Below are 22,085 nucleotides of genomic sequence, written 5' to 3'. Positions count from 1 at the left end.
CCGCGCTCCCCACACCCCCCTCCAGCGCTGACCTCACCCCTGCCCCCGCCCTCGCCACCGCCATGGCTGTACTGCTTCAATCTCCCGCCTCTGCTCTCCCCTCCTCCGCCGCCAGCACCGCCCTCTTCCCCGCTACCGCCGCCGCCGGCGCCAACCCTCCCCGCGCCCAGCGCCCGCCGACACAGCCCCCAACGCTGCCGCCGCCTCCATCGCCGACCTCGCAACCCTCCCGCGCCGCAGCCGACGCCGCCGCCGCCGCCGCCGCCATCGCTGCTCGCGATCAGCCCCCGCTTCTCCCGCCGCCGCCGCCGCCGCGATCACCGCGCTCCCCACCCCCTCCGCCAGCGCTGCCCTCGCCCCCTCCCCGCCCCCGCTGCCGCCATCGCCGCACTCCCTCAATCTCCCTCCTCTGCTCTCCCCCCCTCGGCCGCCAGCACCGCGCTCCCCACCCCCGCCGCCAGTGCTGCCCTCTTCCCCACCCCCGCCCCCGCTGCCGCCATTGCCGCACTCCCTCAATCTCCCTCCTCTGCTCTCCCCGCCTCCTGCACCGCCATCTCCCCCGCCCCCGCCCCAGGCCCGCCGCCGCCACCATCGCCATACTCCCTCAATCTCCCGCCTCTGCTCTCCCGGCCTCCTCCGCCGCCGCCGCCGCCGCCGCCGCCGCCGCCGCCGCCGCCGCCGCCGCCATCGACCCCCGTGCCCCAGCGCCCACCGTCAAAGCCCCCATTGTCGCCACCGCCATCGCCGCCCTGGCGCCATCCTCGCGGTTGCCATCGCCTACCTCCCCACCCTCCCTCGCCTCCGCCGCGTCCCCCGCCGCCGCTGCTGCCGCCGCCGCCGCCGCCGCCGCCGCCGCCGCAGCCCCCCCCCCTCCGCAGCCGCCCAAGCCGCCGCCGCGGGGTCCTCCCACAACTCCCAAGCCCAGGGTTGCCTGCTGGTGCAGGCCTCCCCCAGCCTTGGGGGTGCGGTTGTTGGTAAACCTGGTGGCGGTAGGGGGGCGGGGTGTATGGCGGTCTGGGTCCGGGGAGTCCCAGGATGCCAGAGTTCCACGACTTCTGGCACCATCAGGGAAGTGGCAGTGTCCCATGGAGCCTCGGGTGGCGCGAAGGGGCCTCGCTGCCGGCCAGGAGTAGCCCGCCGCCCACGCCAGGGGCATTCGGAAGAGGCGGGGAGCCGGACTGGGGGGGGGGGGACGCGGTGCTGGCAGAGCCGGCCAGCAGGTCGATGCTCGCCACCGGAGCCGCGCATCTGCATGGCGGGCGCTCACGAGGCAGGCCGGGAGCAGGCTCTTGGGGCGCGGGGAGCCGAGTCCCATCGTCTATGGCCATACCACCCTGAACGCGCCCGATCTCCTCTGATCTCGGGAGCTAAGCAGGGAGGGGCCTGGTTAGTGCTTGGATGGGAGACCGCCTGGGAATACCTGTAGGCTTTTGCTCGCCTCTCCTTTTGCGCCGCCGCCCCTGCGTGGCTCCCTCCGAACCCCTGCCGCCCCTTGCCCCTCTGCAGCCGCCCATCCAGCCGAAGTTCCCCCTGGCCAGAGGCCGGTCAGCCACCCGGCGCTACAAGCTGGCAGCCCCGGCCGCACACCAGGCCCGTCGGCCAGGGCTCACCCCCACACCCTCTTCTTAGTCCTCTTCGCTGAGGCAGGCAGTCAGCCAGCAGCAGTTAGCCGAGCCTGTGTCTCCGCCGGCAGGCACCTCTCCCCACACCCCCGCGCGCCCCCTCCCATCGCCCACAAGAGCCAGGAACCCTCCCTTCCCGCAGTGGCCCCAACACACAGGGTACAAAGAGCCGGGACAAAGCAGGGGACTGAGGGAGCAGCACCCCAACACACCGCACGCCCTCGGACTCCAGGAGAGACCACCACAAGGGGAAGTGCAGGCACGCAGGCACACAACACTCTCAACCAGGGTGCCTGTGGGCTGCCACTCTCCTCCCGCGGGGCGGGGGGTTCCTGGGCGGGGCTCGGAGCCCACTGGCCCTCCCGCCCGGCCCGGGGGCTTCAAGGGTGACTTTCAATGCCCGGGCACTGCCTCCTTAGTGGAGCCCAGCCACGGGCATGACCACACTTCGGTTGAGAAGCTGCCACTTCAAAGCAGCGTCAGTGCGTCTGTCCCAGTCCGTGTGCCCGCTTGTGCGTCCCTCCCCCCTCCCCCACCCCATGTCTCTCTGGCTCTGTGACGTGCCTGTTGGGCTCTGGCTCTGGCTCAGGAGCTCTCTCCCCGCGTGCCAGCCCCCTCTTTCTCTGTCTCTGTCCATGTCTCTCTGTATGTCTAGGTACATACAGGTACATATAGGTGTATATTTCGATCTCGCTCCCTCTTTCTCCTCCTCCCGTTCTCTCTGTCGGTCCCTGTCCTGCGGGGACTCTAGTCCCTCTGCCCGCACAAGAACGCAGGATATGGCGAGGCCAAGAGGGAACACCAACAGAGCCACGGATAGGGGGCTCATAGCACTATGTCTCACGGGCGGCTGGCTCGGAGACACGGCAAGCCGGAGCCGCCCGATCCCCAACCTGTCGGCCGCTTCTCTGCCAACCCACCGACACACCGCCCGTCGACCCGCCAAGCGGGCCCACTGCAATCCGCGCCCCTCTGCAATTTGCAGTCCACCATCCGCGCTTCCTAGCTTGGCCACCGCAGCTCCTCCGGTGGCCAGTGGCCAACTGGCAACAGCTGATGGCCAAGCGGTCACAGCTGATGACCATGCAGCCCCCAAGCAGCACCCCTCCACGCGAGGCCCAGAGCCTGGAGAGTGCTCTCTGCGAGTCTGTCCCCACAGTCCCCGTCTGTCTCTCTCCGCCTCTCTCTTGCTCCGTCTCTGGCCTTCTCTCATCCTCTCTCTCACCTCCCTGGGTCAGGAGAGGTGACGTGTAGACAGTGAAGGGACCGGACATCGGGCGGGGCTCCGGTCGCTGACGAGGGTTCCAGGGCCCAGACTGAAGGCTTGTGACGAAGGGTGGCTGCAGACTGGAGATGCTGCACCCTGGTGGCGCGGGTGGCTCTCCCTGGCTTTGGGCCTGTGGATGGGTCCGGTCAGGGCCAGGGCCTGGGTTGCACGTCCCTAGGGCCGGAGGGGACTGAGAGGACCCTGCGACCCCCTCGGTGGCCCTGAGAGGTGGGGACAGCACAGCAGCAAGGGGGGTGTGCGGTTGTGGGGCTGGGGGGAGATGAGAGGGGTTGGGGTAGGGGGGCGGGGTGAAAGCCCTTCGGGGCCTGGGGAGGCCCAGGATGCCAGGGCGCCCAGACATATGTCACAGTCAGGGAAGTGACAGAGGCCCGTGGAGCCACTGGGGGGCGCGAAGGGGCCTCGCTGCGGGCCAGGAGTAGCCCGTCGCCCACACCAGCGGCGTCCGGAGGAGGCGGGGAGCGGGCGGCAGGCGCTCAGGCAGACGTGCTCGCCACCCTAGCGGCCCAGCAGCACGGCGCGCGGTCAGAGGCAGGCCGGGAGCAGGCTCTTGGGGCGCGGGGAGCCGGGTCCCAGCGTCTACGGCCATACCACCCTGAACGCGCCCGATCTCCTCTGATCTCGGGAGCTAAGCAGGGAGGGGCCTGGTTAGTACTTGGATGGGAGACCGCCTGGGAATAGCTGCAGGCTTTTGCTCGCCTCTCCTTTTGCGCCGCCGCCCCGGCGTGGCTCCCTCCGAACCCCTGCCGCCCTTTGCCCCTCTGCAGCCGCCCAGGCAGCCGAAGGTCCCCCTGGCCAGAGGAGGGTCAGTCGCCCGGCACTACAAGCTCGCATCCCCGGCCGCACACCAGGCCTGTCGGCCAGGGCTCCCCCCCACTCCCTCTTCTTAGTGCTCTTCGCCGAGGCAGGCCGTCAGCCTGCAGCAGTCAGCCGCGTCTCGGTCGCCGCCGCCGCCGCCACCGCCATCGCAGGGCTCCCTCTCGCTCCCCGACCCTGCCGCCGCCGCAACCCCCAACGCCCAAGCCCAGGGCTGCCTGCCGGCGCAGGCCTCCACCAGGCTCTCTCCATCCCAGGACGTGCCGGTGCTTTGCACCTCGGCCCGAGCCCAGGGCACGCCCATCCCTGCGCCTGCCCCCGGGACCCGACACACAGGATCGGCGTGTCCTCGGGCAAACGGGACGCCCACCCGCCCCGCCCCACCGGAGTCTTCTGTCTCCGCTGGCAGGCACCTCGCCCCACACCCCCGCGCGCCCCTCCCGTCTCCCACAAGAGCCAGGAGCCCTCCCTTCCCGCCGGCCACGGTGTCCCTGAAACACAGGGCACAAAGAGCCGGGACAAACCAGGGGACGGCGGGAGCAGCACCCCAACACACCACGCGCCATCGACTCCGGGGGAGACCACCACAAGGGCAGAGCAGGCACGCAGGCGCACAACCCTCACAACCAGGGTGCCTGGGGGCTGCCACTCTCCTCCCGCGGGCGGGTGCCTGGGCGGGGCTCAGAGACCACAGGCCCTCCGGAGACCCTGGCGGCCCGCCCCGGAGGCTTCAATGGTGACTGCCAACGCCAGGGCAATGCCTCCTTAGCGGAGCCCAGCCCCGGGCACGACCACACTCCGGTGGAGGAGCTGCCACTTCAACACAGCCTCAGTGCGTCTGTAACAGTCCGTGTGCCCGCCTGTGCGTCCCTCACACCCTCCCCCACCCCATATCCGTCGGGCTCTGTGACGTGCCTGTTGGGCTCTGGCTCTGGCTCAGGAACTCTCTCCCCGCGTGCCAGCCCCCTCTTTCTCTGTCTCTGTCCATGTCTCTCTGTATGTCTAGATACATACATGTACATATACGAGCATATTTCCATCTCGCTCCCTCTTACTCCTCCTCCCGTTCTGTCTGTCTGTCCCTGTCCTGCGGGGACTCTAGCCCCTCTGCCCGCACAAGAATGCAGGATTTGGCGAGGCCAAGAGGGAACACCAACAGACCACGGATAGGGGGCTCATAGCACCATGTCTCACGGGCGGCTGGCTTGGAGACTCGGCAAGCCGGAGCCGCCCGATCCCCAGCCTGCCGGCCGATTCTCTGCCAACCAACAGACCCACCAACCTACCGACCCACCAAGCCGGCCAACTGCAGTCCGCGCCCCTCTGCAATTTGCAGTCCACAATCCGCGCTTCCTAGCTTGGCCACCGCAGCTCTGCCGGTGGCCAATGGCCAACTGGCAACAGCTGATGGCCAAGCGGTCACAGCTGATATCCATGCAGCCCGCACGCAGCACCCCTCCACGCGAGGCCCAGAGCCTGGAGAGTGCTCTCTGCGAGTCTGTCCGCACAGTCCCCGTCTGTCTCTCTCCGCCTCTCTCTTGCTCCGTCTCTGGCCTTCTCTCATCCTCTCTCTCACCTCCCTGGGTCAGGAGAGGTGACGTGTAGCCAGTGAAGTGAACAGTGATCGGGCGGGACGCCGGTCGCTGACGAGGGGCGAGAACCCAGAAAGAAGGCTGTGTGAGGAAGGGTGGCGGCAGACTGGAGGTGCTGCCCCCTGGTGGCGGGTGGCTCTCCCTGGCTTTGGGCCAGTGGGTGGGGCCGGCCAGGGCCAGGGCCTGGGTTGCACGTCCCTAGGGTGGAGGGGACTGAGAGGACCCTGCGACCCCCTCGGTGGCCCTGAGAGGTGGGGACAGCACAGCAGCAAGGGGGGTGTGCGGTTGTGGGGCTGGGGGGAGATGAGAGGGGTTGGGGTAGGGGGGCGGGGTGAAAGCCCTTCGGGGCCTGGGGAGGCCCAGGATGCCAGGGCGCCCAGACATATGTCACAGTCAGGGAAGTGACAGAGGCCCGTTAGAGCCACTGGGGGGCGCGAAGGGGCCTCGCTGCGGGCCAGGAGGAGCCCGTCGCCCACACCAGCGGCGTCTGGAGGAGGCGGGGAGCTGGCGGGAGGCGCTCGGGCAGACATGCTCGCCACCCGAGCGGCCCAGCAGCATGGCGTGCGCTCAGAAGCAGGTCGGGAGCAGGCTCTTGGAGTGCCGGGAGCCGGGTCCCAGCGCCTAAGGCCACACCACCCTGCACGCGCCAGATCTCGTCTGATCTCGGGAGCTAAGCAGGGAGGGGCCTGGTTAGTACTTGGATGGGAGACCGCCTGGGAATAGCTGCAGGCTTTTGCTCGCCTCTCCTTTTGCGCCGCGGCCCCGGCGTGGCTCCCTCCGAACCCCTGCCGCCCCTTGCCTCTCTGCAGCCGCCCAGCCAGCCGAAGGCCCCCCTGACCAGCAGAGGGTTAGCCGCCAGGCACTACAAGCTGGCAGCCCCGGCCGCACACCAGGCCCGTCGGCCAGGGCTCCCCCGCACACCCTCTTCTCAGTCCTCTTCAGTCCCGGAGGCTGTCATCTCGATCCCTTCGCCGACCTTCGATCGCCGCCACCGCCAACAGCGCTGCCCTCGCCCCCGCCGCCACCGCCTAATCCGCCGCCATCACCGCGCTCCCCACACCCCCCTCCAGCGCTGACCTCACCCCTGCCCCCGCCCTCGCCACCGCCATGGCTGTACTGCTTCAATCTCCCGCCTCTGCTCTCCCCTCCTCCGCCGCCAGCACCGCCCTCTTCCCCGCTACCGCCGCCGCCGGCGCCAACCCTCCCCGCGCCCAGCGCCCGCCGACACAGCCCCCAACGCTGCCGCCGCCTCCATCGCCGACCTCGCAACCCTCCCGCGCCGCAGCCGACGCCGCCGCCGCCGCCGCCGCCATCGCTGCTCGCGATCAGCCCCCGCTTCTCCCGCCGCCGCCGCCGCCGCGATCACCGCGCTCCCCACCCCCTCCGCCAGCGCTGCCCTCGCCCCCTCCCCGCCCCCGCTGCCGCCATCGCCGCACTCCCTCAATCTCCCTCCTCTGCTCTCCCCCCCTCGGCCGCCAGCACCGCGCTCCCCACCCCCGCCGCCAGTGCTGCCCTCTTCCCCACCCCCGCCCCCGCTGCCGCCATTGCCGCACTCCCTCAATCTCCCTCCTCTGCTCTCCCCGCCTCCTGCACCGCCATCTCCCCCGCCCCCGCCCCAGGCCCGCCGCCGCCACCATCGCCATACTCCCTCAATCTCCCGCCTCTGCTCTCCCGGCCTCCTCCGCCGCCGCCGCCGCCGCCGCCGCCGCCGCCGCCATCGACCCCCGTGCCCCAGCGCCCACCGTCAAAGCCCCCATTGTCGCCACCGCCATCGCCGCCCTGGCGCCATCCTCGCGGTTGCCATCGCCTACCTCCCCACCCTCCCTCGCCTCCGCCGCGTCCCCCGCCGCCGCTGCTGCCGCCGCCGCCGCCGCCGCCGCCGCCGCCGCAGCCCCCCCCCCTCCGCAGCCGCCCAAGCCGCCGCCGCGGGGTCCTCCCACAACTCCCAAGCCCAGGGTTGCCTGCTGGTGCAGGCCTCCCCCAGCCTTGGGGGTGCGGTTGTTGGTAAACCTGGTGGCGGTAGGGGGGCGGGGTGTATGGCGGTCTGGGTCCGGGGAGTCCCAGGATGCCAGAGTTCCACGACTTCTGGCACCATCAGGGAAGTGGCAGTGTCCCATGGAGCCTCGGGTGGCGCGAAGGGGCCTCGCTGCCGGCCAGGAGTAGCCCGCCGCCCACGCCAGGGGCATTCGGAAGAGGCGGGGAGCCGGACTGGGGGGGGGGGGACGCGGTGCTGGCAGAGCCGGCCAGCAGGTCGATGCTCGCCACCGGAGCCGCGCATCTGCATGGCGGGCGCTCACGAGGCAGGCCGGGAGCAGGCTCTTGGGGCGCGGGGAGCCGAGTCCCATCGTCTATGGCCATACCACCCTGAACGCGCCCGATCTCCTCTGATCTCGGGAGCTAAGCAGGGAGGGGCCTGGTTAGTGCTTGGATGGGAGACCGCCTGGGAATACCTGTAGGCTTTTGCTCGCCTCTCCTTTTGCGCCGCCGCCCCTGCGTGGCTCCCTCCGAACCCCTGCCGCCCCTTGCCCCTCTGCAGCCGCCCATCCAGCCGAAGTTCCCCCTGGCCAGAGGCCGGTCAGCCACCCGGCGCTACAAGCTGGCAGCCCCGGCCGCACACCAGGCCCGTCGGCCAGGGCTCACCCCCACACCCTCTTCTTAGTCCTCTTCGCTGAGGCAGGCAGTCAGCCAGCAGCAGTTAGCCGAGCCTGTGTCTCCGCCGGCAGGCACCTCTCCCCACACCCCCGCGCGCCCCCTCCCATCGCCCACAAGAGCCAGGAACCCTCCCTTCCCGCAGTGGCCCCAACACACAGGGTACAAAGAGCCGGGACAAAGCAGGGGACTGAGGGAGCAGCACCCCAACACACCGCACGCCCTCGGACTCCAGGAGAGACCACCACAAGGGGAAGTGCAGGCACGCAGGCACACAACACTCTCAACCAGGGTGCCTGTGGGCTGCCACTCTCCTCCCGCGGGGCGGGGGGTTCCTGGGCGGGGCTCGGAGCCCACTGGCCCTCCCGCCCGGCCCGGGGGCTTCAAGGGTGACTTTCAATGCCCGGGCACTGCCTCCTTAGTGGAGCCCAGCCACGGGCATGACCACACTTCGGTTGAGAAGCTGCCACTTCAAAGCAGCGTCAGTGCGTCTGTCCCAGTCCGTGTGCCCGCTTGTGCGTCCCTCCCCCCTCCCCCACCCCATGTCTCTCTGGCTCTGTGACGTGCCTGTTGGGCTCTGGCTCTGGCTCAGGAGCTCTCTCCCCGCGTGCCAGCCCCCTCTTTCTCTGTCTCTGTCCATGTCTCTCTGTATGTCTAGGTACATACAGGTACATATAGGTGTATATTTCGATCTCGCTCCCTCTTTCTCCTCCTCCCGTTCTCTCTGTCGGTCCCTGTCCTGCGGGGACTCTAGTCCCTCTGCCCGCACAAGAACGCAGGATATGGCGAGGCCAAGAGGGAACACCAACAGAGCCACGGATAGGGGGCTCATAGCACTATGTCTCACGGGCGGCTGGCTCGGAGACACGGCAAGCCGGAGCCGCCCGATCCCCAACCTGTCGGCCGCTTCTCTGCCAACCCACCGACACACCGCCCGTCGACCCGCCAAGCGGGCCCACTGCAATCCGCGCCCCTCTGCAATTTGCAGTCCACCATCCGCGCTTCCTAGCTTGGCCACCGCAGCTCCTCCGGTGGCCAGTGGCCAACTGGCAACAGCTGATGGCCAAGCGGTCACAGCTGATGACCATGCAGCCCCCAAGCAGCACCCCTCCACGCGAGGCCCAGAGCCTGGAGAGTGCTCTCTGCGAGTCTGTCCCCACAGTCCCCGTCTGTCTCTCTCCGCCTCTCTCTTGCTCCGTCTCTGGCCTTCTCTCATCCTCTCTCTCACCTCCCTGGGTCAGGAGAGGTGACGTGTAGACAGTGAAGGGACCGGACATCGGGCGGGGCTCCGGTCGCTGACGAGGGTTCCAGGGCCCAGACTGAAGGCTTGTGACGAAGGGTGGCTGCAGACTGGAGATGCTGCACCCTGGTGGCGCGGGTGGCTCTCCCTGGCTTTGGGCCTGTGGATGGGTCCGGTCAGGGCCAGGGCCTGGGTTGCACGTCCCTAGGGCCGGAGGGGACTGAGAGGACCCTGCGACCCCCTCGGTGGCCCTGAGAGGTGGGGACAGCACAGCAGCAAGGGGGGTGTGCGGTTGTGGGGCTGGGGGGAGATGAGAGGGGTTGGGGTAGGGGGGCGGGGTGAAAGCCCTTCGGGGCCTGGGGAGGCCCAGGATGCCAGGGCGCCCAGACATATGTCACAGTCAGGGAAGTGACAGAGGCCCGTGGAGCCACTGGGGGGCGCGAAGGGGCCTCGCTGCGGGCCAGGAGTAGCCCGTCGCCCACACCAGCGGCGTCCGGAGGAGGCGGGGAGCGGGCGGCAGGCGCTCAGGCAGACGTGCTCGCCACCCTAGCGGCCCAGCAGCACGGCGCGCGGTCAGAGGCAGGCCGGGAGCAGGCTCTTGGGGCGCGGGGAGCCGGGTCCCAGCGTCTACGGCCATACCACCCTGAACGCGCCCGATCTCCTCTGATCTCGGGAGCTAAGCAGGGAGGGGCCTGGTTAGTACTTGGATGGGAGACCGCCTGGGAATAGCTGCAGGCTTTTGCTCGCCTCTCCTTTTGCGCCGCCGCCCCGGCGTGGCTCCCTCCGAACCCCTGCCGCCCTTTGCCCCTCTGCAGCCGCCCAGGCAGCCGAAGGTCCCCCTGGCCAGAGGAGGGTCAGTCGCCCGGCACTACAAGCTCGCATCCCCGGCCGCACACCAGGCCTGTCGGCCAGGGCTCCCCCCCACTCCCTCTTCTTAGTGCTCTTCGCCGAGGCAGGCCGTCAGCCTGCAGCAGTCAGCCGCGTCTCGGTCGCCGCCGCCGCCGCCACCGCCATCGCAGGGCTCCCTCTCGCTCCCCGACCCTGCCGCCGCCGCAACCCCCAACGCCCAAGCCCAGGGCTGCCTGCCGGCGCAGGCCTCCACCAGGCTCTCTCCATCCCAGGACGTGCCGGTGCTTTGCACCTCGGCCCGAGCCCAGGGCACGCCCATCCCTGCGCCTGCCCCCGGGACCCGACACACAGGATCGGCGTGTCCTCGGGCAAACGGGACGCCCACCCGCCCCGCCCCACCGGAGTCTTCTGTCTCCGCTGGCAGGCACCTCGCCCCACACCCCCGCGCGCCCCTCCCGTCTCCCACAAGAGCCAGGAGCCCTCCCTTCCCGCCGGCCACGGTGTCCCTGAAACACAGGGCACAAAGAGCCGGGACAAACCAGGGGACGGCGGGAGCAGCACCCCAACACACCACGCGCCATCGACTCCGGGGGAGACCACCACAAGGGCAGAGCAGGCACGCAGGCGCACAACCCTCACAACCAGGGTGCCTGGGGGCTGCCACTCTCCTCCCGCGGGCGGGTGCCTGGGCGGGGCTCAGAGACCACAGGCCCTCCGGAGACCCTGGCGGCCCGCCCCGGAGGCTTCAATGGTGACTGCCAACGCCAGGGCAATGCCTCCTTAGCGGAGCCCAGCCCCGGGCACGACCACACTCCGGTGGAGGAGCTGCCACTTCAACACAGCCTCAGTGCGTCTGTAACAGTCCGTGTGCCCGCCTGTGCGTCCCTCACACCCTCCCCCACCCCATATCCGTCGGGCTCTGTGACGTGCCTGTTGGGCTCTGGCTCTGGCTCAGGAACTCTCTCCCCGCGTGCCAGCCCCCTCTTTCTCTGTCTCTGTCCATGTCTCTCTGTATGTCTAGATACATACATGTACATATACGAGCATATTTCCATCTCGCTCCCTCTTACTCCTCCTCCCGTTCTGTCTGTCTGTCCCTGTCCTGCGGGGACTCTAGCCCCTCTGCCCGCACAAGAATGCAGGATTTGGCGAGGCCAAGAGGGAACACCAACAGACCACGGATAGGGGGCTCATAGCACCATGTCTCACGGGCGGCTGGCTTGGAGACTCGGCAAGCCGGAGCCGCCCGATCCCCAGCCTGCCGGCCGATTCTCTGCCAACCAACAGACCCACCAACCTACCGACCCACCAAGCCGGCCAACTGCAGTCCGCGCCCCTCTGCAATTTGCAGTCCACAATCCGCGCTTCCTAGCTTGGCCACCGCAGCTCTGCCGGTGGCCAATGGCCAACTGGCAACAGCTGATGGCCAAGCGGTCACAGCTGATATCCATGCAGCCCGCACGCAGCACCCCTCCACGCGAGGCCCAGAGCCTGGAGAGTGCTCTCTGCGAGTCTGTCCGCACAGTCCCCGTCTGTCTCTCTCCGCCTCTCTCTTGCTCCGTCTCTGGCCTTCTCTCATCCTCTCTCTCACCTCCCTGGGTCAGGAGAGGTGACGTGTAGCCAGTGAAGTGAACAGTGATCGGGCGGGACGCCGGTCGCTGACGAGGGGCGAGAACCCAGAAAGAAGGCTGTGTGAGGAAGGGTGGCGGCAGACTGGAGGTGCTGCCCCCTGGTGGCGGGTGGCTCTCCCTGGCTTTGGGCCAGTGGGTGGGGCCGGCCAGGGCCAGGGCCTGGGTTGCACGTCCCTAGGGTGGAGGGGACTGAGAGGACCCTGCGACCCCCTCGGTGGCCCTGAGAGGTGGGGACAGCACAGCAGCAAGGGGGGTGTGCGGTTGTGGGGCTGGGGGGAGATGAGAGGGGTTGGGGTAGGGGGGCGGGGTAAAAGCCCTTCGGGGCCTGGGGAGGCCCAGGATGCCAGGGCGCCCAGACATATGTCACAGTCAGGGAAGTGACAGAGGCCCGTTAGAGCCACTGGGGGGCGCGAAGGGGCCTCGCTGCGGGCCAGGAGGAGCCCGTCGCCCACACCAGCGGCGTCTGGAGGAGGCGGGGAGCTGGCGGGAGGCGCTCGGGCAGACATGCTCGCCACCCGAGCGGCCCAGCAGCATGGCGTGCGCTCAGAAGCAGGTCGGGAGCAGGCTCTTGGAGTGCCGGGAGCCGGGTCCCAGCGCCTAAGGCCACACCACCCTGCACGCGCCAGATCTCGTCTGATCTCGGGAGCTAAGCAGGGAGGGGCCTGGTTAGTACTTGGATGGGAGACCGCCTGGGAATAGCTGCAGGCTTTTGCTCGCCTCTCCTTTTGCGCCGCGGCCCCGGCGTGGCTCCCTCCGAACCCCTGCCGCCCCTTGCCTCTCTGCAGCCGCCCAGCCAGCCGAAGGCCCCCCTGACCAGCAGAGGGTTAGCCGCCAGGCACTACAAGCTGGCAGCCCCGGCCGCACACCAGGCCCGTCGGCCAGGGCTCCCCCGCACACCCTCTTCTCAGTCCTCTTCAGTCCCGGAGGCTGTCATCTCGATCCCTTCGCCGACCTTCGATCGCCGCCACCGCCAACAGCGCTGCCCTCGCCCCCGCCGCCACCGCCTAATCCGCCGCCATCACCGCGCTCCCCACACCCCCCTCCAGCGCTGACCTCACCCCTGCCCCCGCCCTCGCCACCGCCATGGCTGTACTGCTTCAATCTCCCGCCTCTGCTCTCCCCTCCTCCGCCGCCAGCACCGCCCTCTTCCCCGCTACCGCCGCCGCCGGCGCCAACCCTCCCCGCGCCCAGCGCCCGCCGACACAGCCCCCAACGCTGCCGCCGCCTCCATCGCCGACCTCGCAACCCTCCCGCGCCGCAGCCGACGCCGCCGCCGCCGCCGCCGCCATCGCTGCTCGCGATCAGCCCCCGCTTCTCCCGCCGCCGCCGCCGCGATCACCGCGCTCCCCACCCCCTCCGCCAGCGCTGCCCTCGCCCCCTCCCCGCCCCCGCTGCCGCCATCGCCGTACTCCCTCAAACTCCCTCCTCTGCTCTCCCCCCCTCGGCCGCCAGCACCGCGCTCCCCACCCCCGCCGCCAGTGCTGCCCTCTTCCCCACCCCCGCCCCCGCTGCCGCCATTGCCGCACTCCCTCAATCTCCCTCCTCTGCTCTCCCCGCCTCCTGCACCGCCATCTCCCCCGCCCCCGCCCCAGGCCCTCCGCCGCCACCATCGCCATACTCCCTCAATCTCCCGCCTCTGCTCTCCCGGCCTCCTCCGCCGCCGCCGCCGCCGCCGCCGCCGCCGCCGCCGCCGCCGCCGCCGCCATCGACCCCCGTGCCCCAGCGCCCACCGTCAAAGCCCCCATTGTCGCCACCGCCATCGCCGCCCTGGCGCCATCCTCGCGGTTGCCATCGCCTACCTCCCCACCCTCCCTCGCCTCCGCCGCGTCCCCCGCCGCCGCTGCTGCCGCCGCCGCCGCCGCCGCCGCCGCCGCCGCCGCAGCCCCCCCCCCTCCGCAGCCGCCCAAGCCGCCGCCGCGGGGTCCTCCCACAACTCCCAAGCCCAGGGTTGCCTGCTGGTGCAGGCCTCCCCCAGCCTTGGGGGTGCGGTTGTTGGTAAACCTGGTGGCGGTAGGGGGGCGGGGTGTATGGCGGTCTGGGTCCGGGGAGTCCCAGGATGCCAGAGTTCCACGACTTCTGGCACCATCAGGGAAGTGGCAGTGTCCCATGGAGCCTCGGGTGGCGCGAAGGGGCCTCGCTGCCGGCCAGGAGTAGCCCGCCGCCCACGCCAGGGGCATTCGGAAGAGGCGGGGAGCCGGACTGGGGGGGGGGGGACGCGGTGCTGGCAGAGCCGGCCAGCAGGTCGATGCTCGCCACCGGAGCCGCGCATCTGCATGGCGGGCGCTCACGAGGCAGGCCGGGAGCAGGCTCTTGGGGCGCGGGGAGCCGAGTCCCATCGTCTATGGCCATACCACCCTGAACGCGCCCGATCTCCTCTGATCTCGGGAGCTAAGCAGGGAGGGGCCTGGTTAGTGCTTGGATGGGAGACCGCCTGGGAATACCTGTAGGCTTTTGCTCGCCTCTCCTTTTGCGCCGCCGCCCCTGCGTGGCTCCCTCCGAACCCCTGCCGCCCCTTGCCCCTCTGCAGCCGCCCATCCAGCCGAAGTTCCCCCTGGCCAGAGGCCGGTCAGCCACCCGGCGCTACAAGCTGGCAGCCCCGGCCGCACACCAGGCCCGTCGGCCAGGGCTCACCCCCACACCCTCTTCTTAGTCCTCTTCGCTGAGGCAGGCAGTCAGCCAGCAGCAGTTAGCCGAGCCTGTGTCTCCGCCGGCAGGCACCTCTCCCCACACCCCCGCGCGCCCCCTCCCATCGCCCACAAGAGCCAGGAACCCTCCCTTCCCGCAGTGGCCCCAACACACAGGGTACAAAGAGCCGGGACAAAGCAGGGGACTGAGGGAGCAGCACCCCAACACACCGCACGCCCTCGGACTCCAGGAGAGACCACCACAAGGGGAAGTGCAGGCACGCAGGCACACAACACTCTCAACCAGGGTGCCTGTGGGCTGCCACTCTCCTCCCGCGGGGCGGGGGGTTCCTGGGCGGGGCTCGGAGCCCACTGGCCCTCCCGCCCGGCCCGGGGGCTTCAAGGGTGACTTTCAATGCCCGGGCACTGCCTCCTTAGTGGAGCCCAGCCACGGGCATGACCACACTTCGGTTGAGAAGCTGCCACTTCAAAGCAGCGTCAGTGCGTCTGTCCCAGTCCGTGTGCCCGCTTGTGCGTCCCTCCCCCCTCCCCCACCCCATGTCTCTCTGGCTCTGTGACGTGCCTGTTGGGCTCTGGCTCTGGCTCAGGAGCTCTCTCCCCGCGTGCCAGCCCCCTCTTTCTCTGTCTCTGTCCATGTCTCTCTGTATGTCTAGGTACATACAGGTACATATAGGTGTATATTTCGATCTCGCTCCCTCTTTCTCCTCCTCCCGTTCTCTCTGTCGGTCCCTGTCCTGCGGGGACTCTAGTCCCTCTGCCCGCACAAGAACGCAGGATATGGCGAGGCCAAGAGGGAACACCAACAGAGCCACGGATAGGGGGCTCATAGCACTATGTCTCACGGGCGGCTGGCTCGGAGACACGGCAAGCCGGAGCCGCCCGATCCCCAACCTGTCGGCCGCTTCTCTGCCAACCCACCGACACACCGCCCGTCGACCCGCCAAGCGGGCCCACTGCAATCCGCGCCCCTCTGCAATTTGCAGTCCACCATCCGCGCTTCCTAGCTTGGCCACCGCAGCTCCTCCGGTGGCCAGTGGCCAACTGGCAACAGCTGATGGCCAAGCGGTCACAGCTGATGACCATGCAGCCCCCAAGCAGCACCCCTCCACGCGAGGCCCAGAGCCTGGAGAGTGCTCTCTGCGAGTCTGTCCCCACAGTCCCCGTCTGTCTCTCTCCGCCTCTCTCTTGCTCCGTCTCTGGCCTTCTCTCATCCTCTCTCTCACCTCCCTGGGTCAGGAGAGGTGACGTGTAGACAGTGAAGGGACCGGACATCGGGCGGGGCTCCGGTCGCTGACGAGGGTTCCAGGGCCCAGACTGAAGGCTTGTGACGAAGGGTGGCTGCAGACTGGAGATGCTGCACCCTGGTGGCGCGGGTGGCTCTCCCTGGCTTTGGGCCTGTGGATGGGTCCGGTCAGGGCCAGGGCCTGGGTTGCACGTCCCTAGGGCCGGAGGGGACTGAGAGGACCCTGCGACCCCCTCGGTGGCCCTGAGAGGTGGGGACAGCACAGCAGCAAGGGGGGTGTGCGGTTGTGGGGCTGGGGGGAGATGAGAGGGGTTGGGGTAGGGGGGCGGGGTGAAAGCCCTTCGGGGCCTGGGGAGGCCCAGGATGCCAGGGCGCCCAGACATATGTCACAGTCAGGGAAGTGACAGAGGCCCGTGGAGCCACTGGGGGGCGCGAAGGGGCCTCGCTGCGGGCCAGGAGTAGCCCGTCGCCCACACCAGCGGCGTCCGGAGGAGGCGGGGAGCGGGCGGCAGGCGCTCAGGCAGACGTGCTCGCCACCCTAGCGGCCCAGCAGCACGGCGCGCGGTCAGAGGCAGGCCGGGAGCAGGCTCTTGGGGCGCGGGGAGCCGGGTCCCAGCGTCTACGGCCATACCACCCTGAACGCGCCCGATCTCCTCTGATCTCGGGAGCTAAGCAGGGAGGGGCCTGGTTAGTACTTGGATGGGAGACCGCCTGGGAATAGCTGCAGGCTTTTGCTCGCCTCTCCTTTTGCGCCGCCGCCCCGGCGTGGCTCCCTCCGAACCCCTGCCGCCCTTTGCCCCTCTGCAGCCGCCCAGGCAGCCGAAGGTCCCCCTGGCCAGAGGAGGGTCAGTCGCCCGGCACTACAAGCTCGCATCCCCGGCCGCACACCAGGCCTGTCGGCCAGGGCTCCCCCCCACTCCCTCTTCTTAGTGCTCTTCGCCGAGGCAGGCCGTCAGCCTGCAGCAGTCAGCCGCGTCTCGGTCGCCGCCGCCGCCGCCACCGCCATCGCAGGGCTCCCTCTCGCTCCCCGACCCTGCCGCCGCCGCAACCCCCAACGCCCAAGCCCAGGGCTGCCTGCCGGCGCAGGCCTCCACCAGGCTCTCTCCATCCCAGGACGTGCCGGTGCTTTGCACCTCGGCCCGAGCCCAGGGCACGCCCATCCCTGCGCCTGCCCCCGGGACCCGACACACAGGATCGGCGTGTCCTCGGGCAAACGGGACGCCCACCCGCCCCGCCCCACCGGAGTCTTCTGTCTCCGCTGGCAGGCACCTCGCCCCACACCCCCGCGCGCCCCTCCCGTCTCCCACAAGAGCCAGGAGCCCTCCCTTCCCGCCGGCCACGGTGTCCCTGAAACACAGGGCACAAAGAGCCGGGACAAACCAGGGGACGGCGGGAGCAGCACCCCAACACACCACGCGCCATCGACTCCGGGGGAGACCACCACAAGGGCAGAGCAGGCACGCAGGCGCACAACCCTCACAACCAGGGTGCCTGGGGGCTGCCACTCTCCTCCCGCGGGCGGGTGCCTGGGCGGGGCTCAGAGACCACAGGCCCTCCGGAGACCCTGGCGGCCCGCCCCGGAGGCTTCAATGGTGACTGCCAACGCCAGGGCAATGGCTCCTTCGACCACACTCCGGTGGAGGAGCTGCCACTTCAACACAGCCTCAGTGCGTCTGTAACAGTCCGTGTGCCCGCCTGTGCGTCCCTCACACCCTCCCCCACCCCATATCCGTCGGGCTCTGTGACGTGCCTGTTGGGCTCTGGCTCTGGCTCAGGAACTCTCTCCCCGCGTGCCAGCCCCCTCTTTCTCTGTCTCTGTCCATGTCTCTCTGTATGTCTAGATACATACATGTACATATACGAGCATATTTCCATCTCGCTCCCTCTTACTCCTCCTCCCGTTCTGTCTGTCTGTCCCTGTCCTGCGGGGACTCTAGCCCCTCTGCCCGCACAAGAATGCAGGATTTGGCGAGGCCAAGAGGGAACACCAACAGACCACGGATAGGGGGCTCATAGCACCATGTCTCACGGGCGGCTGGCTTGGAGACTCGGCAAGCCGGAGCCGCCCGATCCCCAGCCTGCCGGCCGATTCTCTGCCAACCAACAGACCCACCAACCTACCGACCCACCAAGCCGGCCAACTGCAGTCCGCGCCCCTCTGCAATTTGCAGTCCACCATCCGCGCTTCCTAGCTTGGCCACCGCAGCTCTGCCGGTGGCCAATGGCCAACTGGCAACAGCTGATGGCCAAGCGGTCACAGCTGATATCCATGCAGCCCGCACGCAGCACCCCTCCACGCGAGGCCCAGAGCCTGGAGAGTGCTCTCTGCGAGTCTGTCCGCACAGTCCCCGTCTGTCTCTCTCCGCCTCTCTCTTGCTCCGTCTCTGGCCTTCTCTCATCCTCTCTCTCACCTCCCTGGGTCAGGAGAGGTGACGTGTAGCCAGTGAAGTGAACAGTGATCGGGCGGGACGCCGGTCGCTGACGAGGGGCGAGAACCCAGAAAGAAGGCTGTGTGAGGAAGGGTGGCGGCAGACTGGAGGTGCTGCCCCCTGGTGGCGGGTGGCTCTCCCTGGCTTTGGGCCAGTGGGTGGGGCCGGCCAGGGCCAGGGCCTGGGTTGCACGTCCCTAGGGTGGAGGGGACTGAGAGGACCCTGCGACCCCCTCGGTGGCCCTGAGAGGTGGGGACAGCACAGCAGCAAGGGGGGTGTGCGGTTGTGGGGCTGGGGGGAGATGAGAGGGGTTGGGGTAGGGGGGCGGGGTAAAAGCCCTTCGGGGCCTGGGGAGGCCCAGGATGCCAGGGCGCCCAGACATATGTCACAGTCAGGGAAGTGACAGAGGCCCGTTAGAGCCACTGGGGGGCGCGAAGGGGCCTCGCTGCGGGCCAGGAGGAGCCCGTCGCCCACACCAGCGGCGTCTGGAGGAGGCGGGGAGCTGGCGGGAGGCGCTCGGGCAGACATGCTCGCCACCCGAGCGGCCCAGCAGCATGGCGTGCGCTCAGAAGCAGGTCGGGAGCAGGCTCTTGGAGTGCCGGGAGCCGGGTCCCAGCGCCTAAGGCCACACCACCCTGCACGCGCCAGATCTCGTCTGATCTCGGGAGCTAAGCAGGGAGGGGCCTGGTTAGTACTTGGATGGGAGACCGCCTGGGAATAGCTGCAGGCTTTTGCTCGCCTCTCCTTTTGCGCCGCGGCCCCGGCGTGGCTCCCTCCGAACCCCTGCCGCCCCTTGCCTCTCTGCAGCCGCCCAGCCAGCCGAAGGCCCCCCTGACCAGCAGAGGGTTAGCCGCCAGGCACTACAAGCTGGCAGCCCCGGCCGCACACCAGGCCCGTCGGCCAGGGCTCCCCCGCACACCCTCTTCTCAGTCCTCTTCAGTCCCGGAGGCTGTCATCTCGATCCCTTCGCCGACCTTCGATCGCCGCCACCGCCAACAGCGCTGCCCTCGCCCCCGCCGCCACCGCCTAATCCGCCGCCATCACCGCGCTCCCCACACCCCCCTCCAGCGCTGACCTCACCCCTGCCCCCGCCCTCGCCACCGCCATGGCTGTACTGCTTCAATCTCCCGCCTCTGCTCTCCCCTCCTCCGCCGCCAGCACCGCCCTCTTCCCCGCTACCGCCGCCGCCGGCGCCAACCCTCCCCGCGCCCAGCGCCCGCCGACACAGCCCCCAACGCTGCCGCCGCCTCCATCGCCGACCTCGCAACCCTCCCGCGCCGCAGCCGACGCCGCCGCCGCCGCCGCCGCCATCGCTGCTCGCGATCAGCCCCCGCTTCTCCCGCCGCCGCCGCCGCGATCACCGCGCTCCCCACCCCCTCCGCCAGCGCTGCCCTCGCCCCCTCCCCGCCCCCGCTGCCGCCATCGCCGTACTCCCTCAAACTCCCTCCTCTGCTCTCCCCCCCTCGGCCGCCAGCACCGCGCTCCCCACCCCCGCCGCCAGTGCTGCCCTCTTCCCCACCCCCGCCCCCGCTGCCGCCATTGCCGCACTCCCTCAATCTCCCTCCTCTGCTCTCCCCGCCTCCTGCACCGCCATCTCCCCCGCCCCCGCCCCAGGCCCGCCGCCGCCACCATCGCCATACTCCCTCAATCTCCCGCCTCTGCTCTCCCGGCCTCCTCCGCCGCCGCCGCCGCCGCCGCCGCCGCCGCCGCCGCCGCCATCGACCCCCGTGCCCCAGCGCCCACCGTCAAAGCCCCCATTGTCGCCACCGCCATCGCCGCCCTGGCGCCATCCTCGCGGTTGCCATCGCCTACCTCCCCACCCTCCCTCGCCTCCGCCGCGTCCCCCGCCGCCGCTGCTGCCGCCGCCGCCGCCGCCGCCGCCGCCGCCGCAGCCCCCCCCCTCCGCAGCCGCCCAAGCCGCCGCCGCGGGGTCCTCCCACAACTCCCAAGCCCAGGGTTGCCTGCTGGTGCAGGCCTCCCCCAGCCTTGGGGGTGCGGTTGTTGGTAAACCTGGTGGCGGTAGGGGGGCGGGGTGTATGGCGGTCTGGGTCCGGGGAGTCCCAGGATGCCAGAGTTCCACGACTTCTGGCACCATCAGGGAAGTGGCAGTGTCCCATGGAGCCTCGGGTGGCGCGAAGGGGCCTCGCTGCCGGCCAGGAGTAGCCCGCCGCCCACGCCAGGGGCATTCGGAAGAGGCGGGGAGCCGGACTGGGGGGGGGGGGGACGCGGTGCTGGCAGAGCCGGCCAGCAGGTCGATGCTCGCCACCGGAGCCGCGCATCTGCATGGCGGGCGCTCACGAGGCAGGCCGGGAGCAGGCTCTTGGGGCGCGGGGAGCCGAGTCCCATCGTCTATGGCCATACCACCCTGAACGCGCCCGATCTCCTCTGATCTCGGGAGCTAAGCAGGGAGGGGCCTGGTTAGTGCTTGGATGGGAGACCGCCTGGGAATACCTGTAGGCTTTTGCTCGCCTCTCCTTTTGCGCCGCCGCCCCTGCGTGGCTCCCTCCGAACCCCTGCCGCCCCTTGCCCCTCTGCAGCCGCCCATCCAGCCGAAGTTCCCCCTGGCCAGAGGCCGGTCAGCCACCCGGCGCTACAAGCTGGCAGCCCCGGCCGCACACCAGGCCCGTCGGCCAGGGCTCACCCCCACACCCTCTTCTTAGTCCTCTTCGCTGAGGCAGGCAGTCAGCCAGCAGCAGTTAGCCGAGCCTGTGTCTCCGCCGGCAGGCACCTCTCCCCACACCCCCGCGCGCCCCCTCCCATCGCCCACAAGAGCCAGGAACCCTCCCTTCCCGCAGTGGCCCCAACACACAGGGTACAAAGAGCCGGGACAAAGCAGGGGACTGAGGGAGCAGCACCCCAACACACCGCACGCCCTCGGACTCCAGGAGAGACCACCACAAGGGGAAGTGCAGGCACGCAGGCACACAACACTCTCAACCAGGGTGCCTGTGGGCTGCCACTCTCCTCCCGCGGGGCGGGGGGTTCCTGGGCGGGGCTCGGAGCCCACTGGCCCTCCCGCCCGGCCCGGGGGCTTCAAGGGTGACTTTCAATGCCCGGGCACTGCCTCCTTAGTGGAGCCCAGCCACGGGCATGACCACACTTCGGTTGAGAAGCTGCCACTTCAAAGCAGCGTCAGTGCGTCTGTCCCAGTCCGTGTGCCCGCTTGTGCGTCCCTCCCCCCTCCCCCACCCCATGTCTCTCTGGCTCTGTGACGTGCCTGTTGGGCTCTGGCTCTGGCTCAGGAGCTCTCTCCCCGCGTGCCAGCCCCCTCTTTCTCTGTCTCTGTCCATGTCTCTCTGTATGTCTAGGTACATACAGGTACATATAGGTGTATATTTCGATCTCGCTCCCTCTTTCTCCTCCTCCCGTTCTCTCTGTCGGTCCCTGTCCTGCGGGGACTCTAGTCCCTCTGCCCGCACAAGAACGCAGGATATGGCGAGGCCAAGAGGGAACACCAACAGAGCCACGGATAGGGGGCTCATAGCACTATGTCTCACGGGCGGCTGGCTCGGAGACACGGCAAGCCGGAGCCGCCCGATCCCCAACCTGTCGGCCGCTTCTCTGCCAACCCACCGACACACCGCCCGTCGACCCGCCAAGCGGGCCCACTGCAATCCGCGCCCCTCTGCAATTTGCAGTCCACCATCCGCGCTTCCTAGCTTGGCCACCGCAGCTCCTCCGGTGGCCAGTGGCCAACTGGCAACAGCTGATGGCCAAGCGGTCACAGCTGATGACCATGCAGCCCCCAAGCAGCACCCCTCCACGCGAGGCCCAGAGCCTGGAGAGTGCTCTCTGCGAGTCTGTCCCCACAGTCCCCGTCTGTCTCTCTCCGCCTCTCTCTTGCTCCGTCTCTGGCCTTCTCTCATCCTCTCTCTCACCTCCCTGGGTCAGGAGAGGTGACGTGTAGACAGTGAAGGGACCGGACATCGGGCGGGGCTCCGGTCGCTGACGAGGGTTCCAGGGCCCAGACTGAAGGCTTGTGACGAAGGGTGGCTGCAGACTGGAGATGCTGCACCCTGGTGGCGCGGGTGGCTCTCCCTGGCTTTGGGCCTGTGGATGGGTCCGGTCAGGGCCAGGGCCTGGG

The 22,085-nt window shown here is 69.6% G+C and overlaps 10 pseudogenes; all 10 read left to right on the top strand.

Annotated features, from left to right (window-relative positions):
* The first annotated feature begins 1,316 nt into the window (after nt 1-1,316).
* On the top strand, nt 1,317-1,436 carry LOC148756381 (5S ribosomal RNA; annotated as a pseudogene).
* A 2,048-nt stretch (nt 1,437-3,484) lies between these two features.
* Nucleotides 3,485-3,604, top strand: LOC148756380 (5S ribosomal RNA; annotated as a pseudogene).
* Nucleotides 3,605-5,934: 2,330 nt separating this feature from the next.
* On the top strand, nt 5,935-6,054 carry LOC148756379 (5S ribosomal RNA; annotated as a pseudogene).
* A 1,607-nt stretch (nt 6,055-7,661) lies between these two features.
* LOC148756378 (5S ribosomal RNA) lies at nt 7,662-7,781 on the top strand (annotated as a pseudogene).
* Nucleotides 7,782-9,829: 2,048 nt separating this feature from the next.
* On the top strand, nt 9,830-9,949 carry LOC148756377 (5S ribosomal RNA; annotated as a pseudogene).
* Nucleotides 9,950-12,279: 2,330 nt separating this feature from the next.
* Nucleotides 12,280-12,399, top strand: LOC148756376 (5S ribosomal RNA; annotated as a pseudogene).
* Nucleotides 12,400-14,021: 1,622 nt separating this feature from the next.
* LOC148756375 (5S ribosomal RNA) lies at nt 14,022-14,141 on the top strand (annotated as a pseudogene).
* Nucleotides 14,142-16,189: 2,048 nt separating this feature from the next.
* LOC148756374 (5S ribosomal RNA) lies at nt 16,190-16,309 on the top strand (annotated as a pseudogene).
* Nucleotides 16,310-18,618: 2,309 nt separating this feature from the next.
* On the top strand, nt 18,619-18,738 carry LOC148756373 (5S ribosomal RNA; annotated as a pseudogene).
* A 1,610-nt stretch (nt 18,739-20,348) lies between these two features.
* Nucleotides 20,349-20,468, top strand: LOC148756372 (5S ribosomal RNA; annotated as a pseudogene).
* The last annotated feature ends 1,617 nt before the right edge of the window (nt 20,469-22,085 follow it).

The sequence above is a fragment of the Rhinolophus sinicus genome, chromosome 12 (assembly GCF_057876585.1).
Source record: "Rhinolophus sinicus isolate RSI-liver-muscle chromosome 12, RSI-T2T, whole genome shotgun sequence".
Classification (NCBI taxonomy): Eukaryota; Metazoa; Chordata; class Mammalia; order Chiroptera; family Rhinolophidae; genus Rhinolophus; species Rhinolophus sinicus.
The sequence above is the reverse complement of the archived record's forward strand: the minus strand, read 5'-3'. Positions and strand labels throughout refer to the sequence as shown.